This window comes from Pseudophryne corroboree, chromosome 5 (assembly GCF_028390025.1).
Source record: "Pseudophryne corroboree isolate aPseCor3 chromosome 5, aPseCor3.hap2, whole genome shotgun sequence".
Lineage (NCBI taxonomy): Eukaryota > Metazoa > Chordata > Amphibia > Anura > Myobatrachidae > Pseudophryne > Pseudophryne corroboree.
In genome coordinates, this window is record NC_086448.1 from 393,921,297 (window position 1) to 393,941,548 (window position 20,252).

General features: G+C 46.5%; 2 pseudogenes; one reads left to right on the forward strand and one right to left on the reverse strand.

Annotated features, from left to right (window-relative positions):
• Positions 1-6,963: 6,963 nt before the first annotated feature.
• On the reverse strand, positions 6,964-7,082 carry LOC134931560 (5S ribosomal RNA; annotated as a pseudogene).
• A 1,229-nt stretch (positions 7,083-8,311) lies between these two features.
• Positions 8,312-8,430, forward strand: LOC134930293 (5S ribosomal RNA; annotated as a pseudogene).
• The last annotated feature ends 11,822 nt before the right edge of the window (positions 8,431-20,252 follow it).

The following is a 20,252-nucleotide window of genomic DNA, read 5'->3' on the forward strand; positions in this document are numbered from 1 at the left end:
TTCCATGGTTTTGGTAGACATAAGGATGCCTACTTACATTTCCCGTTTAGCCACTGCATCAAGCTACCTGAGGTTTGCAATTCAGGATTGTCATTACCAATTTCAGACGTTGCCGTTTGGTCTGTCCACGGCTCCGAGGATTTTCACCAGGGTGATGGCGGAAATGATGGTTCTCCTTCGCAAGCAAGGAGTCACAATTATCCCGTACTTGGATGATCTCCTGATAAAGGCGAGATCCAGGGACCAGTTGGTGCAAAACATCTACTCTCCCTGACAGTTCTTCAACAACATGGTTGGCTCCTAAACTTGCCAAAATTGCAGTTGGTCCCAATGACGCGGTTGTTGTTTTTGGGAGTCATACTGGACACAGAAGAGGCTTTCTTCCAGTGGAAAGGCTATGGAGATCGAGAGTCTGGTCAAACAAATTCTGAAACCAGCAAGAGTGTTAATCCATCAATGCATTCTGTTGCTGGGGAAGATGGTTGCGGCCTACGAGGCCATTCAGTTTGGCAGGTTCCATACCAGAGTGTTCCAGTGGGACCTGTTGGACAAGTGGTCCGGATCCCACCTACACATGCACCGGAGGATAATCCTGTCTTTCAAGACCAGAATCTCACTCCATTGGTGGCTGCACAGTTCTCACCTCCTAGAGGGGCGATGGTTCGGGATCCAGGACTGGATCCTAGGGACCACGGATGCAACCCTCCGAGGCTTGGGAGCAGTCACACAGGGGGAAAACATCCAAGGAAGATAGTCAAGTCAGGAAAGTTGTCTCCACATAAATGTTCTGGAGTTAAGGGCCATTTAATAACTGCAGACACAGTACGCACTGGGACGGGTGCCCAGCATCCTCTATGGACTAAGAGAAAAGGATTTACCGGTAGGTATTAAAATCCTATTTTCTCTAATGTCCTAGAGGATGCTGGGGACTCCGTAAGGACCATGGGGATAGACAGGCTCCGCAGGAGACATGGGTACTTTAAGAAAGACTTTAGTTCTGGGTGTACACTGGCTCCTCCTTCTATGCCCCTCTTCCAGACCTCAGTTTGATACTGTGCCCAGTGGAGACTGGGTGCTTTTCAGGAGCTCTCCTGAGCTTTCTGACAGAAAGTATTTTGTTAGGTTTTTAATTTTCAGGGAGCACTGCTGGCAACAGACTCCCTCATCGAGGGACTGAGGGGAGAGAAGTAGCCCTACTCTCTGAGTTGCAAGGTCCTGCTTCTTAGGCTACTGGACACCATTAGCTCCAGAGGGATTGGTACGCAGGATCTCACCCTCGCCGTCCGTCCCAGAGCCGCGCCTCCGTCCCCCTTGCAGAGCCGGAAGATAGAAGCCGGGTGAGTATGAGAAGAAAAGAAGACTTCAGAGGTGGCAGAAGACTTCATGATCTTCACTGAAGTAACGCACAGCACTGCAGCTGTGCGCCATTGCTCCCATACACCTCACATACTCCGGTCACTGTAAGGGTGCAGGGCGCAGGGGGGGGGGTGCCCTGGGCAGCAATATAAACCTCTTTTTGGCAAAAATATAACACATATACAGCTGGTCACTGTATATATGTATGAGCCTCCGCCAATTTTACAGTTTAAGCGGGACAGAAGCCCGCCGCCGAGGGTGTGGGGCTTCTCCCTCAGCACTCACCAGCGCCATTTTTTCTTCACAGCACCGCTGAGAGGAATCTCCACGGACTCTCCCCTGCTTATAACACGGTAGACAAGAGAGTTGAAAAGAGGGGGGGGCACATAATTCGGCGCAAATTACATACAGCAGTACTACTGGGCAAACATTAAGTTACTGTGTATTCCTGGGTTATATAGCGCTGGGGTGTGTGCTGGCATACTTTCTCTCTGTCTCTCCAAAGGGCCTTGTGGGGAAACTGTCTTCAGAAAAAGCATTCCCTGTGTGTGTGGTGTGTCGGTACACGTGTGTCGACATGTCTGAGGAAGAAGGCTATATTAGAGAGGAGCAGGAGCAAGTGAATGTGGTGTCTCCGCCGACAGCTGATTGGATGGATATGTGGAATGTTTTAAATGCTAGTGTAAACTCATTGCACAAAAGATTAGACAAGGCTGAAGCTTTGGGACAGTCAGGGTCTCAACCCATGCCTGATCCTATTTTGCAAGGACTGTCAGGGTCTCATAAGCGCCCACTATCCCAGATTGTTGACACAGATACCGACACGGATTCTGACTCCAGTGTCGATTACGATGATGCAAAGTTACAGCCAAAATTGGCAAAATCCATTCGATATATGATTATGGCAATAAAATATGTTTTGCACATCAGAGAGGAACCCCCTGTCCCTGACAAGAGGGTACATATGTACAAGGGAAAAAAGCCTGAGGTAACCTTTGAGGGGGTCACACGAGCTGAATGAGTTATGTGAAAAAGCTTGGGAATCTCCAGATAAAAGACTGCAGATTTCCAAAAGGATTCTTATGGCGTATCCTTTCCCATCAATGGATAGGTTACGATGGGAATCCTCCCCTAGGGTGGACAAAGCATTAACACGCTTATCCAAGAAGGTAGCCCTCCCGTCCCAGTATACGGCAACCCTCAAAGAGTCTGCTGACCGCAAACAGGAGATTACCCTGAAGTCCATTTATACACATTCAGGTACCTTACTCAGACCGGCAATTGCGTCGGCCTGGGTGTGTAGTGCTGTAGCGGCATGGACGGATACCTTATCTGAGGGGATGGATACCCTAGATAAGGATACTATTTTATTGACCCTGGGGCATATTTGAGATGCTGTCCTATATATATGTGTGTATGCAAACTACAGGTGGTGCTGCAGGGCTCACACCCTTTTACTTGTCTTGTAGAGCAACTCTGGAGCTGTTACTGGGTCCAGCTGCTGCAAGAAATCAGCTTGAATGCTTCAGGGGCTGGGACATGGCCAACATGAGCCCACACTGATGGGGGTGTATAAAGCGATTTAGGTGTCATCCAAGCGCAACCCCACAAAGGCCGCCATGCCCTGCGTGACCCTTTTCTCTTTTCATATGCAGACGAGGGTTGCAGCCAACTATGCCCACTGCTTGGATGACATCACCATATGCAAATCCATCTGCTGCAGGCCTTCCCCCAGGAATGCTTGCACTAGTTGTTGCATTTCGTTTGTTGTTTGGGGGTGCTTCAGTATTAGGCAGCCTTCTGCCCTCCCACATTCGTCTGAAAATGTGTTCTCCCTGCAGTTGTTGTCCCCAGATGAGAGTTCCCTTGTGCTGCCTCAGTTGAATCTCCTTAACTTGACAGGGGTGTGCCCGAGCAGCCGCCCTCCACAGCCCTATCCCAACACATACTTATCTTGCATATGAGATCTCTTGATCATGAAGATAGTTCTCACTGGGTGAGGTTCATCCATTACATTTTAAAGTAGGAAGGTACAAATGACATATTCAAATTACATATATGTGCTGGATTCAAATGTTTTCCCCCCTTCCTTTCTCAATTGTGCCCATCAGCAGCTATTCTAATGTTGCTGCCAATGGGTGTGACACATTCATTTCTTCTGTGGGGTACACTGGACTCCACAAGGATTCACATTGAGGTGTAGAGTAGGATCTTGATCTGAGGCACCAACAGGCTCAAAGCTTTTGACTGTTCCCAAGATGCTCAGCGCCCCCTCCTCTATAACCTCGCTTCCATGAACAGGGAGCTCAGTTTGTAGTTGGTGCCTTCAGTAGCAGGCCACTTAACAGGGGGCTGCCTCAGGCAGCCTATTCTTAGCTATTAATTTTGGCAAGAAAAGAAGAACTTTTTTTATAAGAATCTACAAGGGCTGCAGCAGGCTAGGTCTAATAGACCTCTTTACTGCAGCTCCATCACTCCCAGTGGCGCAGTATACTCCCGTGCCCCGGTTGCTGGGTCACTGCAGCTGAGGCTCCGGTTTCTTCCTAAGGTCAGTCACACACACACCGCCCTCCGGGATCACGAGGCCGCTGATGGGGGCGGGCCGTGTGCGCACTGGCGTGGACACTGATTACTGGGCAGCCGCTCCACTAGCCACCAGGGACAGTTAAGGAGCACAGCTCTGGGGTTTTTTCTCCTATATTAACCCCATTTTGTACTACCCGCAGTGCATTGTGATAGGTAATGGGGCCTGATTCAGGTTGGATCGCAATCCAACTGCAAAAACTGCTAAGAGCATACGCATCCGCCTGCATTTTCTGCGGCACCCCGCAGATAATGCGATCGCCTCTGCCTGTGAATCGGTGAAGGGGGGGGGGGAGGGGGGTCAACAACACTCCATTTCCAAGTCGGAGATGGAGCGGTGCGGGGGCACGGTTTCAAAATGGGGTCGGCAACGGAGAAACAGGAGGCGTGGTCAGAGCAGCTGCATGACATCACATGGGCCGGACTCTGCCAGTGGAGCCCCAGCGTCATGAGGTAGATTTTGTAGAGGCCGGGGAGGACTTCTGTTCCTGGGAACTAGCTGTGTTGTGCAGCTTTATTCCTCTGCCCCTACCTCTGGCAAGAAAGGACGCACCTCGCACTTTCTTGTTTCTTTGTGACCGAAAGGACTGCATTTGATAATGCGGAGCTTTTTTATGCTGTGAGGGAACATAAGGTAAAAAATGTGATTTTCCAACTGTAGCTGTGCGTGTTAATGCTTTGTCCATCCTAGGGGAGGATTTCCATCGTAACCTATCCGTTGATGGAAAAGGATACGCCATAAGAATCCTTTTGGAAATCTGCAGTCTTTTATCTGGAGATTCCCAAGCTTTTTCACATAACTCGTTCAGCTCGTGTGACCCCCTCAAAGGTTAACTCAGGCTTCTTTCCCTTGTACATATGTACCCTCTTGTCAGGGACAGGGGGTTCCTCTGTGATGTGCAAAACATCTTTTATTGCCATAATCATATATCGAATGGATTTTGCCAATTTTGGCTGTAACTTTGCATCATCGTAATCGACACTGGAGTCAGAATCCATGTCGGTATCTGTGTCAACAATCTGGGATAGTGGGCGCTTATGAGACCCTGACAGTCCCTGCAACATAGGATCAGGCATGGGTTGAGACCCTGACTGTCCCAAAGCTTCAGCCTTGTCTAATCTTTTGTACAATGAGTTTACACTAGCATTTAAAGCATTCCACATATCCATCCAATCAGGTGTCAGCGGAGACACCACATTCATTTGCTCCCGCTCCTCTCTAATATAGCCTTCTTCCTCAGATATGTCGACACACGTGTACCGACACACCACACACACAGGGAATGCTTTTTCTGAAGACAGTTTCCCCACAAGGCCCTTTGGAGAGACAGAGAGAGAGTATGCCAGCACACACCCCAGCGCTATATAACCCAGGAATAACACAGTAACTTAATGTTTGTCCAGTAGCGCTGCTGTATGTAATTTGCGCCAAATTTTGTGCCCCCCCCTCTCTTTTCAACCCTCTTCTCTACCGTGGTATAAGCAGGGGAGAGTCCAGGGAGATTCCTCTCAGCGGTGCTGTGGAGAAAAAATGGCGCTCGTGAGTGCTGAGGGAGAAGCCCCGCCCCCTCGGCGGCTGGCTTCTGTCCCGCTTAAACTGTAAAATTGGCGGGGGCTCATACATATATACAGTGCCCAGCTGTATATATGTTATATTTTTGCCAAAAAGAGGTTTATATTGCTGCCCAGGGTGCCCCCCCTGCGCTCTGCACCCTTACAGTGACCGGAGTATGTGAGGTGTATGGGAGCAATGGCGCACAGCTGCAGTGCTGTGCGTTACCTCAGTGAAGATCATGAACTCTGTGGAGCCCGTCTATTCCCATGGTCCTTACGGAGTCCCCAGCATCCTCTAGGACGTTAGAGAAACTAGGATTTTAATACCTACCGGTAAATCCTTTTCTCTTAGTCTGTAGAGGATGCTGGGCACCCGTCCCAGTGTGTACTGTGTCTGCAGTTATTAAATGGCCCTTAACTCCAAAACATTTATGTGGAGACAACTTTCCTGACTTGACCATCTTCCTTGGACGTTTTCCCCCTGTGTGACTGCTCCCCAGCCTCGGAGGGTTGCATCTGTGGTCCCTAGGATCCAGTCCTGGATCCCGAACCATCGCCCCTCTAGGAGGTGAGAACTTTGCAGCCACCAATGGAGTGAGATTCTGGTCTTGGAAGACAGGATTATCCTCCGGTGCATGTGTAGGTGGGATCCGGACCACTTGTCCAACAGGTCCCACTGGAACACTCTGGCATGGAACCTGCCAAACTGAATGGCCTCGTAGGCCACAACCATCTTCCCCAGCAACCGAATGCATTGATGGATTAACACTCTTGCTGGTTTCAGAATTTACCAACAAAAGAAAGAGCGACCAGGCACTGGTATGTCATAAGTTACAGAAGAATTATGAGAAACCAAAAGTGGACAATTATATTTGTTGGAAAGGAAAATTCAAATCTTTCAATTGTGGTCCCTATTGGTGGTGCGCCCAGAGCTAGAAAGTACAAGTACTGACAAGGGGAGAGAAAGAAAGCTCTTGTGTGGGCGCACTCTTATGAAATAAAGAAAATTAACGTTCAATTATGAAAGAAAAATTAAAAAGTATGTTTATTAATCAACATTAAAATTGAAAAGTAGTCCCTCTAAGATCCAGAAAAAAGGTGTGAGCATGAAAGAGATGTGAGAGAATAAAAGAAAAAAATGTGTAAAATGTTCTGGTCTGTTTAATCACACGAGAAGGATTAGAAAGGCTGCAGACACGAGATAGTCTAGCACCCGTTTCTCCTGACCAGTACAGATAGTCTGTATTGATGATACCAACCAAGGAGGTCAGTATTGTTTCTTGGAGGACCGCTTGGATTAATACCAAGCAGTTAGGTATTCACCCGTTAATCCATTTTTGTAAAACAAATTGAGAATGTCTAAATTGGCATGACCTGAACACTGGTAGGAGTAAAGAGAATGTAGGAAATAGCACGTAGTGGTGATACTGCTGTTGGTGTCCACCCTTCTAGGGAAGGGGAATAGTCCGTACTCTACAAAACCGGGTATTCCCCGGGAGTCTCCTTTCAAGGTACTGACCTGGCCCGACGCTGTTTCGCTTCCAAGATCGGACGAGATCGGGCATTAGCAGCGTGGTATGATAGTAGAGAGGCTATCTACCAATGAGAGTGCACCTATATAAGAAAAATAAGAGGAAGAGATTATAGAAAAGATGAGGTCATACAGTGTGTGGATCTGCTTTCCACGTTAGGCAGGGTAAAAACAATTACCACTCAGTGGCATTGTAAACCCTGGATCGTGGATGAGAGTCCACAGAAAGATAGTGAGCAAGTAATAAGAAGAAAGAGTAGATAAGGGAAGGATTTGGGGCTGAATCAAAATCAGCTATTGAGCGGTGTCTCAGAGAAGAGACCAAGGCCGCAAAGTATGAGGCGTCAGGTAGGTTTGTATGTCTAAACACAAATCACATATACATTCTTGTTATACAAAAGACAATCATGAGTACACTGTCAGAAAAATCATTACTTGAGGTAAAGGATGACATCAGCCTATTCAGTGTACCACACTGAAAAAAAATGATGATGCAATGATGAGCAGATCTAATCTGCAATCTGTAGGATTAATGGGCTGTAATAAGCACAGAAGATCCCAGCTGCATAAATCACGTATACATTCCTGTTGTGCAAATGGCATTCATGAGTACAGTGTCAAAAGAAATATAATCATTACTAGAGTTAAAAGATGTCGGGATCTCGGAAGTGAACAAGCCCGGACGGGCGAAACGCGTTTTCCACGGACTTCACCATGAGACCTTTCCTTGGAGCATTGCTTACAGCCACCTGTCTCCTAGCCTGACACCTTGAGTATCATTTTTTTCATACTTATATATGTTTTTGAGTTAGAAGTATCTCTGCCATATGTGCCTATCGCATTAGGCACACCAAATAATACTGCATATTATGCAGTTGGGATCTTCTGTGCCTATTACAGCCCATTAATCCTACAGATTGCAGATTAGACCTATTTGCTGCACCTTACTCACCCTTTATCATTTAATTCAGTGCGGTACACTTAATAGGCTGATGTCATCTTTTAACTCTAGTAATGAGTTAATGCCTTGGTCTCTTCTCTGAGACACCGCTCAATAGCTGATTTTGATTCAGCCCTTCCCTTATCTACTCTTTCTTCTTATTACTTGCTCACTATCTTTCTGTGGACTCTCATCCACGATGCAGGGTTTACAATGCCACTGAGTGGTAATTGTTTTTACCCTGCCTAACGTGGAAAGCAGATCCACACACTGTATGACCTCATCTTTTCTATAATCTCTTCCTCTTATTTTTCTTATATAGGTGCACTCTCATTGGTAGATAGCCTCTCTACTATCATACCATGCTGCTAATGCCCGATCTCGTCCGATCTTAGAAGCGAAACAGCGTCGGGCCAGGTCAGTACCTTGAGAGGAGACTCCCGGGGAATACCCGGTTTTGTAGAGTACGGACTATTCCCCTTCCCTAGAAGGGTGGACACCAACAGCAGTATCACCACTACGTGATATTTCCTACATTCTCTTTACTCCTACCAGTGTTCAGGTCATGCCAATTTAGACATTCTCAATTTGTTTTACAAAAATGGATTAACGGGTGAATACCTAACTGCTTGGTATTAATCCAAGCGGTCCTCCAAGAAACAATACTGACCTCCTTGGTTGGTCTCATCAATACAGACTATCTGTACTGGTCAGGAGAAACGGGTGCTAGACTATCTCGTGTCTGCAGCCTTTCTAATCCTTCTCGTGTGATTAAACAGACCAGAACATTTTACACATTTTTTCTTTTATTCTCTCACACCTCTTTCATGCTCACACCTTTTTTCTGGATCTTAGAGGGACTACTTTTCAATTTTAATGTTGATTAATAAACATACTTTTTAATTTTTCTTTCATAATTGAACGTTAATTTTCTTTATTTCATAAGAGTGCGCCCACACAAGAGCTTTCTTTCTCTCCCCTTGTCAGTACTGGTTTCAGAATTTGTTTGACCAGACTCTGGATCTCCATAGCCTTTCCACTGGAAGAAAACCTCTTCTGTGTCCAGTATGACTCCCAAAAACAACTACCGCGTCATTGGGACCAACTGCGATTTTGGCAAGTGTAGGAGCCAACCATGTTGTTGAAGAACTGTCAGGGAGAGTGCAATGTTTTGCACCAACTGGTCCCTGGATCTCGCCTTTATCAGGAGATCATCCAAGTACGGGATAATTGTGACTCCTTGCTTGCGAAGGAGAACCATCATTTCCGCCATCACCCTGGTGAAAATCCTCGGAGCCGTGGACAGACCAAACGGCAATGTCTGAAATTGGTAATGACAATCCTGAATTGCAAACCTTAGGTAGCTTGATGCAGTGGCTAAATGGGAACATGTAAGTAAGCATCCTTTATGTCTACCAAAACCATGAAATCTCCTTCCTCCAGACTGGAGATCACTACCCTGAGAGATTCCATCTTGAAATTGAATTTCTTTAGGAAGAAATTGAGGGATTTCAGATTTAAGATTGGTCTGACTGAGCCGTCCGGCTTCGGGACCACGAAGAGGCTTGAATAAAAACCTTCTCCCTGCTGACTAAGGCCAATTTGAACAATCGGTGAGGGGGAACGTCTTGAAACCCCAGTTTGTACCCTTGGGACACTATTTGTAAAACCCACAAGTCCAGGTCCGAATGAATCCAGAACTGACTGAAGAGTTTTAGACGTGCCCCCACTGGTGTGGGCTCCTGCAAGAAAGCCCCAGAGTCATGCAGTGGATTTGGCAGAAGCAGAGGACAATCTCTGCTCCTGCGATCTTGAAGAGGCTACAGACCTCTTCCTTCTCCTTCCTCTACCTGCAAAGAAAGGGGAATCTTAACTTCTTGCATATCTATTGGGCCAAAATGACTGCGGTAGATAATGATGCGTCTTCATCCGTTGAGAGGGAACATAGGGCAAGAAGGTTGACTTACCTGCGGGAGCTGCCGAGATCAAATTAACTAGGCCGTCGCCAAACAAGGCTTCACCTTCATAGGGAAGAGACTCCCTTTCTTCTTGGAGTCAGCATCAGCATTCCCTTGGTGAATCCACAATGCCCTCCTATCCGAGACTGCCATGAAATTGGCCCGTGAACTCAAGAGTCCTATATCCCTTGCAGTCGTAAGTATGCTGCAGTGTCAACAGGCCAACTAAACCCTCCCCCCTCCTTTTACCCCATCACTTTGTCCAGTCCCTGTGGTCCATACTGTATTGCCATTATTATGCATGTTGCTGTGCTGGCCCTTTTCTGAATGTCCCTGCCACCGCCACCGAAGAGCTGGATAGCCCAGTATGAAAACCACCTGCCGGCCTCACTGACGGTCCGAGTCAAAGGCTCCATTTTTTTTTTAAAGATCCCTCTGCCAAGTTAAGGGGGGGGTTAAGGGGGCCCCAGAGATATCAGTGTACTGGGTCCCAAGATTTCTGTTGCTGGCCCTGACCCTCAGGGGCGTATCTACCAATTGGCCAGGATGTCACTTGCCAGGGGCACCATCCAGGTTTCAGTTGGGGGATTAGAGTTCATACAGTAATTAAATGTTTTCATATTGAGAACTACATCTCCCAGCATATACAGTGTGCTGGGGATGCTAACAAGCTTTATTTAAAAGTTTAAAAAACATTGCTTTTATAATTGCAATGGTTAAAAAGGGAGAGCTATAAATCAATTTATCAGTGAATGATCGCAGTTTGAGCCGTTACATTTTACTGAACCACCTATCCCTCCACACTCACTACCTGTCCTCAGGATACATTTACCATCCTGGCAGACGGTATACCGGCGGTCATTTGACCGATGTTGGAATCCTGACACCACTTGGGAGACTGGTGCCGGCACACAGACAGCCAACATCCCGAAGGTGAGTATTGGAGGGAGGGTTAGGAGTCGGACCAGGGGAGGTGGTGTAAGGGAAGGCACTAGGAGGGGGGGGGGGTAGCCCTAGCTGCCACCCCCTGAGGGTTAGCCCTATCCGCCACCCCCCTAGAGGGTTAGTATTAGGATTGGGGATCATGTGACCGCTGGAATCCCGAGCGCCGGATGCCATACCCAACCCCCTTTACTTTTTCAGGCATTTCTATCTCTCCTCTCTCTATGGTGTTCCAATTGCCCACTTTCCCTTGTGCTTTACTCTCTCTCTCTCTCTCCTTTGTTTAGAGCATCAGTTTCTGTAGTCCACTTATACCCTTATTTTTTCCAGTGTTTCACTATCTCTCTGATGTAATGAGGATGTATGGTCTAGAGGGATCAGTAATGCATTGTACTGTATAGAGGCGTCAGGGATGTAGCGTAGGGAATAGAGGCGTCAGGGATGTGGCGTAGAGAATAGAGGCGTCATGGATGTGGCGTAGGGAATAGAGGCGTCAGGGATGTGGCGTAGGAAATAGAGGCGTCAGGGATGTGGTGTAGGAAATAGAGGCGTCAGGGATGTGGCGAAGGAAATAGAGGCGTCAGGGATGTGGCGTAGGAAATAGAGGCGTCAGGGATGTGGCGTAGGGAATAGAGGCGTCAGGGATGTGGCGTAGGGAATAGAGGCATCAGGGATGTGGCATAGGGAATAGAGGTGTCAGGGATGTGGCGTAGGGAATAGAGGCATCAGGAATGTAGCGTAGGGAATAGAGGCATCAGGGATGTAGCGTAGGGTATAGAGGCGTCAGGGATGTAGCATAGGGAATAGAGGCGTCAGGGATGTAGCGTAGGGAATAGAGGCGTCAGGGATTTAGCTTAGGGAATATAGGCATCAGGGATGTACTAGCAGGTATATAGAGGTCAGTGTACTGTATAGAGGGGTCAGTAATGCAGTGATGGTTATAGAAAGGTCAGTGATGTAGTGTAGGGTATAGAGGGGTCAGTTATGTAGTGTGGGGTAAAGAGGGGTCAGTAAAGATACTAAGCTGAAGTACTTAGAACACTTCTTGAATTAAGACACAACCTGCAAGAAAAAGTATGCAATATGGGTGAAAAGGCAAATGTCAGAGGTCTGATACAAGTGACCAGCTCCATATCTTGCACCACATAGCGTTATGTTAAACTGGGATATGTTCTTTTTTGGTGTGTGTGTGTGTGTGTGTGTGTGTGTGTGGGTGCCAAAGGCTGCCTGCCTGATTGCTCCTCCCCCATCCGGCTCCCAAGCACCTCTGCTGCCCAGTGATCCAGGAGCCTGCTGCTAGGAAGAAGTGGCCGAGCTTCAGCAAGCGAGTCTGGAAACTGGCGGAGGAAGTCATGATAACCAGATAATGGGGAGTGGAGAGCCAGTTCCAAGGTAATACTTTATACAGCTGGTTGAGATCCTGGTCGGTGGATATGGATTCCAAGAAAACCCTGGAGGTGCTTCCTTTCAAGGGAGACACTCTCTTTGGAGAAGACCTCAATAAGATTGTAGCTGATCTGGCTACTGCTAAAACAACTTGCTTACCTAGTATGACTCCTACCACGCAGAAGGCTAAAAGTACTTTCCCTTGGCCCTTTCATCCTCCAGGTAAAGCGTACCCATGGTCAGGCATACCCAAAGCAAGCTCATGCTTCCAGACCTGCCAAGCCCAGACTGAAGCAAGCCTGGGCTGCCCGTCAGCCTGCTTCCAAAACGGACAAGCCTGCCGCATAACGGGGCGGGCCTCCCTCTGGGGGATCCCAGGGTGGGGGGCCCGACTTCTAGGTTTGGCATAGAAAGGTATAATTCTAAGATAGAGAATTCTATTTGGAGCTCACCTTGTACTTTGTGAAGAAATAATCAGCATTGTGGCTGAGCAGATACATGTAGTGTGTGGCTGCAAACTGCATGGATCTGCTGCGTTGCAATGCTGATACTTTTTTTTTTCAAAGTACCAATAGCTTCATATAATGTTCACAATTTTTATGCAGGATGAAATAGCTCAATGGGTAGGGTGTTTGATTAGAATTCAACAGGTTATAGGTTTGAATCCTGGGTATTGTAGTTTGAGATGTGTTATTTAATAAAGCATGTTATTCTGACTGCCGGCATCCTATCACCTGGGATATCATACTAAATAAATGGAGTTGATCATTTTTTTTTTTTTTTTTATTAAACTAGGGACAATTTCCAGATACTTTTCTTTATAACTGAGATTGCCCCCTGGAACTTCACATCAGTTGACAACTATGCATGAGTGGGCAGAGCTTGCCCTGGATCTGCCCACCCATTTGTGTGCCATCATAAAAGAAAGCATAACTGACAGTTATCCTGGACGTACACTACACAATTATCTGTCAGGCTATCTATCCAGTCTGGATGGATGGAATAAAAATCTGGTAATGTATAGGAGCAAATGTCAATTAACCATTTGCTCCCAAACACTAGAAAAGTGGTCAAAAATGGTCATTACACAAATTGGTTAAACCCCAAATTTAACCAATTTGTTTAGGGGACCATTTTTGTCCATTTTCTAGTGTTTGAGAGTAAATCGTTGATGGTCATTTGCTCACATAGATAACCGGATTTCTATTCCAACCAGCCAGTGTTGGAGAGATGGTCTGCCAGATTACATAATGCATACCAGAGCCATAACTAGACTTTTTAGTGATCTGTGACAGAGAATTATATGCCCCCCCTCCACTATTTTTGCAATATGGACAAAAGGCGCATGCCTCGTGGGGAAGGGGCATAACATGATTGGTCTCAGAGAAAGCACATGAGATATGAAGATATATCTAGTATACTTGACACTCAATGGTTTGTGGTATTGCCGGGGGGCCCTCCTTAAATGCATATACAGTCACACATGGCTTGCTTGTGCAAATGGCATATCAGCAGTCAGCACTAACTGGTGACATGCCATTTGTACAAGTAAGCCATGTGTGACTAATATATAAACACACTTTATTAAATAACACCTCAAACTACCATACCCAGGATTCAAACCTATAACCTGTTGAATTCTAATCAAACACCCTACCCATTGAGCTACTTGATCCTGCATAAAAATTGTGAACATTATATGAAGCTATTGGTACTTTGCAAAAAAAAATTATTAGCATTGCAACTCAGCAGATCAATGCAGTGTGCAGCCACACACTCCATATATCTGCTCAGCCACAATGCTGATTATTTCTTCACAAAGTACAAGGTAAGCTCCAAATAGAATTCTCTAGCTTAGATTATACCTTTCTATGCAAGGGTAAATAGCTCAATTGTTTGACTGCAATGCCACAGGAAATGGTTTGGATCCAAGACAGTGTGACTGAATAATAAAGAAACCTTAAGATGAGTTCATGAATGTTGTATAAGTATTAGTGAGAGAAGGGGTCAGGAGCATGCTAGGCTGCAAAAAATAAGGTAGGCTGCAAGTGAAAGTAATGATCTCCTATATATTTTCCCAGATCTGTCACTCTGTGTGGCTAACTCTGGGGGAAGTCACAGCAATGGGCGGAGACGGCATCTGCAGGACGATACACCAGTGCCAGCAGCAGACCGTAACAAAGTGACAGATTAGGGAGAATATATAGGAGGTAGGGAGGTGGCCATGGTACATGGCTGACCAAGGGACACTAGCTCATGTACCCCTTTACCACTGAGGCTAGCCACCAAGGATGGACCTGTCACCAGTGCACATGCAATAACCTCTTCTGCTGCCCTCTTTGCAACTCAGATTGCCCAGTGCTCCCCTTCGCTAACAGTCCACAAAGTTTCCCCATCTCACGATCTGCCTCCTCACCGCCACTTTCATCTCTACAGCACACGCGCATATCATACAAGATCCCATCATGCGTACGTAGGTCTGAAATGCCAGAGGGAGGTTGGGGGGAGATTGGCATGCGCCAGCAACACCACACAGCTCACTGTGACCACAGTGGAGAGGCGCTGCAACAGGACAATACACCAACCTCGGAGCAAGGAACTGCGTCGGTCAGGAGGAGAACTATTTCAATAGCATAAAAAGGTTAGTGCGTCCCACCCTATGGACACCAGACTCATCAAGTCACTGTTGCCAGAGTCTCATACAATGACTCTGAACCTCTAAGCACACTATTTGACTGTCCACACCCTGCTGTGCCTATTACCCATCTCCTCCACCACCCTCAACACTGACCCACACATCATTCACCCACAAAGATACAATAAAGGTAGTTTGGATAAATTAGCTAAATGAAGTGGATTTAACCAATTTATCTAAATGACCATTTTTGGATGTTTTCCAGTGTTTGTGAGCAAATGGTCAATTGTCATTTGCTGCCACATATTAGCATAATTTTGTTTCAACTAGAAAAAAAAAATTGGACAGATAATCTAAGTGTGGATCCAGTTTAAAGGTCCGTATTCACGGCCCGATTTTGGGGAGAGATGTGTGCTGAGCGAACTGCTCAGCACACATCTCTCCCCCCGCTCAGCACAGCGTGATGTGTGCTGAGCGTACGGGGGGTGGGGGGGCGCTCATTTCACCCCCTGTGTAGGGCATTCTGTGTGTATACAGCTTAACAGGTGTGAGCATCATACAACTACTGACTTGCGAGTAACTATACAGCAGCTCCATACCTTGTGACTTGAAGAAACACCAGTTAACCCCGGGAATGCTGCAGTCAAAGCAACAATTCCTCTTCTTACATTCTGCTGCACTTATTGTGGGGTAGCCGCAATCCCTTCTGCTGTACGGTTCCACATTACATTGTTTCTTGTCACTTCCTGTTGATGCAGTAAGGAAACATCCAGGAATTACAGCAGCTTAGTTTTTTTTTTTTTTTAACTGGGGCAATTTAGCTAGATCACAGGGCAATTTAGCTCCTTTGGTCCTTTTTTAGGACCAGTTAATCAGACAGTTGAGCAAACTGAAAAACAGCTAACAGGAAATTTCCACTTAAATGGTATTTTCTAATATTATCTGACCATGACTAAGAATAAAGGATACACAAGATAAACTCTTAGAGCTATGGACCTTATCCATGTTTAAGCTCCATCAAATCTGTAATCAATAGCACTACATGCTCCCACTCTACCACTGTACTATATACTCTACCTGTGTTTTTAAGGTAAAAACACCATTTAACCCCAGTGACACTTGAATTAAAGCAGCAGCCTCTGGAATAGCATTCTTTAGCATTAATCCCAGGAAATCTGCAATCTTCACGCTCTTTGATAGCCACGCTACATTGCTGTTTACTTGGATGGAGCAGAGAGCACAACATCAGGACATAGGAAATATTACAATGCATGATAAGAAAGGTGTGAGCTCTACAGCAAGGCCTCTAACCCTTTGCCAGTGCCAAATACATAGGGCTTAACTCAGATCTGATCACAGCAGCAAATTTATTAGCTAAAACCATGTACACTGCAGGGGGGGGGGTGTATAATATGTGCAGAGAGAGTTAGATTTTGGTGCGGTGTGTTCAAACTGAAATCTAAATTGCAGTGTAAAAACAAAACAGCCAGTATTTACCCTGCACACAAACAATATAACCCACCTAAATCTCTCTGCAAATGTTATATCTGCCCCCCCCACCCCATCCCTGCAGTGCACATGGTTTTGCCCACTCGCTAACAAATTTGCTGCATCTGGGAATTACAGCATCTTAATATTTCTTTTTACAGAAGGTTCAGCAAATTAAATTATTTAGTGAAATACTGTAATCATAACTGTTACAGGGATATTGTAGGTAGATTTATTGTCAGTGGATAAATGTAAAAATTAAACCCTTAGGCATAGTTCCCAAATGCTGTCATTGCAATCCAGATTTTAAGGATATCATGCTTGAGCACAGGTGACTTAATTAGAACTTCGGTCAATGTGAATTAACCATTGGACTCAACCATGGTTATCCTTAAAACCCAGGGGTCTATTTAAGATCGATCTTAATCGATGTTGGGCTTCCAGGTTGAAAAAAAACCACACATTTACTAACATTTTAAAATTTATATAAAAAATCATCTGTTCGTAAATGCAGTGCACATGGTTTTGCCCAACTGCTAACAAAAATCCTGCTGCGATCAACTCAGAATTACCCCCCATGGCCCTCATTCCAAGTTGTTCGCTCGCAAGCTGCTTTTAGCAGCATTGCACACGCTAAGCCGCCGCCTACTGGGAGTGAATCTTAGCATCTTAAAATTGCGAACGAAAGATTTGCAATATTGCGATAAGAGTAGACATCTCTGTGCAGTTTCTGAGTAGCTCGAGACTTACTCTGCCAGTGCGATCAGTTCAGTGCTTGTCGTTCCTGGTTTGACGTCACAAACACACCCAGCGTTCGCCCAGACACTCCTCCGTTTCTCCAGCCATTACCGCGTTTTTCCCAGAAACGGTAGCATTTTTTCCCACACGCCCCTAAAACGGCCTGTTTCCGCCCAGAAACACCCACTTCCCGTCAATCACATTACGATCACCAGAACGATGAAAAAAACGTGTGTAATATTCCTAACTGCATAGCAAATTTACTTGGCGCAGTCGCAGTGCGAACATTGCGCATGCGCATTAAGCGGAAAATCGCTGCGATGCGAAGAAAATTACCGAGCGAACAACTCGGAATGACCACCTATGTGCACTGCAGGGAAGGCAGATTTAACATGTGCAGAGAGAGTTAGATTTGGGTGTGGTGTGTTCAATCTGCAATCTAATTTGCAGTGTAAAAATAAAGCAGTCAGTATTTACCCTGCACAGAAACAAAATAACTCACCCAAATCTAACTCTTTCTGCACATGTTATATCTGCCGCCCCTGCAGTACACATGGTTTTGCCCAACTGCTAACAAAATTCCTGCTGCGATCAACTTGGAATTACCCCCATCGATTGATGTTTTCACACTGCTTGTGTATATAAGACATAGGGCCTAATTCAGTTTGGATCGTAATACGCGTTCCAACCGCAAAAACTATGAAGAGGATGGGGGCATATACGCAGGGTTCATCTTGTGCGTGTGCCTACATTTTCTCCGGGTGCCCCGCAGAAAATGCGAATGCCTCTGCCTGTCAATCAGTAGAGTGCGTACCTTCGCAGGTATATCGCGATCATGAGCCATGTCTCCCATTTTTGTCATTATAGGTGCTCTGTGAGCTGCTGGCCATGCCCCAGCCCCTCTGTCTCCCGTGAATAGACATTGAGGCTTATTCAGACCAGATCGCTTCAATTTATTTTCACCCAGCGGGCAATCAGGTCTGCACTGCACATGCGTATGCGCCACAATGCGTAAGTGCGACGGTCCGGAGATCACAAGAAGATTGACAAGAAGAGGGTGTTTGTGTGGGTGGCAACTGAATGTTTCTAGGGAGTGTCCGGAAAAACACTGGAGGGACCCGGCGTTTTGTGGGAGGATTTGTGACGTCACCTCAATGGCTGAGTAAGTGCTGAGCTGTGCAGCTCTTGTGCACATGTGATCACACACCTGCACAGCAAATTTTCCCTTCCGCTGTAGGCGGCAACTACCTGATTACAGGGATGCAAAAAACACACCCTAGCGATCAGGTCTGAATTACCCACAATGTGCATATTTGCAGAGCAACAAGCTACAGGGAGCCTTCCACCCCCCCCCCCCCCCCCTTCCCCATGACTATGGGACACTGCGGCCCCCACAGGGGGGGGGGTTGTTTGGGTTAGCTGGACATTCCCCAAAAAAGTGACTGTCCTGCAAAAATTGGGTTAGTTGGGAGGTATGTGCAAATACATTTATTGTTTTGCATGCAGGGTAAATACTGGCTTCTTTGACATTTAGCCACAAATGCTGCACAGCTGAATTACAGTATTACACTGCAATTAACAGTTATGCTAGGACATTCCCCCTCCCAAATCTACCTCTCTCTGCATGTTACATCTGTCCCACAGTGGCGTGCGGTGAGGTCAGTGGCTAGTGAGGCACTACAGCCATAATTTCCGCCGAATCCTGCCGATGACCCTTAGCCAATGTCCGCTACTGCCTCTGAGCCGATACCCGCTGCCACCGCCAATGGCTTACAAACTCTCCCACAATCAACTGACCCAGCCCTCCACCACTAATTTCTATCTCAGTCCGATGCCGCCAATGCCCGCTGCCTGCCTGCTCATTGTTCTTGTTATATATTATACATTTTTAAAGAAAAAAAAAATGAGTGTTTGGGACTGGGAAGGGTGAGGGAGGGGGGACATGAATGCAATTTTGTTGTCCAGGGCTTCCATTAACTTAAAGGATAAGGGTCTGAATGGGTTAAAAAAAAATGTGTGAGGTCCCCCCTCCTTAGTATAACCAGCCTCGGGCTCTTTGAGCCGGTCCTAGTTATTTAAATACTGGGGGAAAAATTGGACAGGGGTTCCCCGTATTTAGACAACCAGCACCGGGCTCTTAGAACGGTCCAGGTTCCAAAAATACGTGGGACAAAAGATGTAGGGGTCCCCCATATTTTTAAAACCAGCACCGGGCTCCACTAGCCAGAGAGATAATGCCACAGCCGGGGGACACTTTTATGTAGGTCCCTGCGGCCCTGGCATTACCCCTCCAACTAGTCACCCCTGGCCGGGGTTCCCTGGAGGAGTGGGGACCCTTAAATCAAGAAATTCCTCCCCTCGAGGCACCCAAGGGCCAGGGGTGAAGCCCGAGGCTGTCCCCAGCACCCCTGGGTGGTGGGTGCCGGGCTGATAGCCATGTGTGTAAAAAAAGAATATTGTTTTTTTGTTGTGGAACTACAAGGCCCAGCAAGCCTCCCCCGCTTGCTGGTACTTGGAGAACCTCAAGTACCAGCAGGCGGGGAAATAACGGGCTTGCTGGTACCTGTAGTTCTACAACAACAAAAAATACCCAAATAAAAACACAAACACACACAGCGTGACAGTAAAATTATTAAGACAGGCTGTAGCATGTGGGTGCATGTAACCCTATAAAAGTGATGGATTGGGTGACTATTACAATACCCACTGTTGCTGTCTGAAAAATGATGGATTTATAGATTGCTCTGCCGAGACATGTTTTTTTCTAAAATGCACCACAGGTATGGATGGATAGTATACTTGACGACACAGAGGTAGGTAGAGCAGTGGCCTACTGTACCGTACTGCTATATATTATATTATTTATTATTATTATTATCCTTTATTTATATGGCGCCACAAGGGTTCCGCAGTGCCCAGCTATCTGTGGTGTGAGAAGAAGCATGGGCACCCCACCGCTGGCAGTGCTGCAGCTAGCGGTGGTGGCAGCGGCGAGGCTGCTGGGCTGGGTCTTGAAAAAGGTGGAAAGAAGGGTGTTACGGCATGGAATGTACAAACTGCGAGACCCTGCTGGTAGCGCCTTTGTCTATTTAGTAGGAAGGGCACGTAACAGCCGGGGGGCAATGGAGGAAGCCCCTTTAG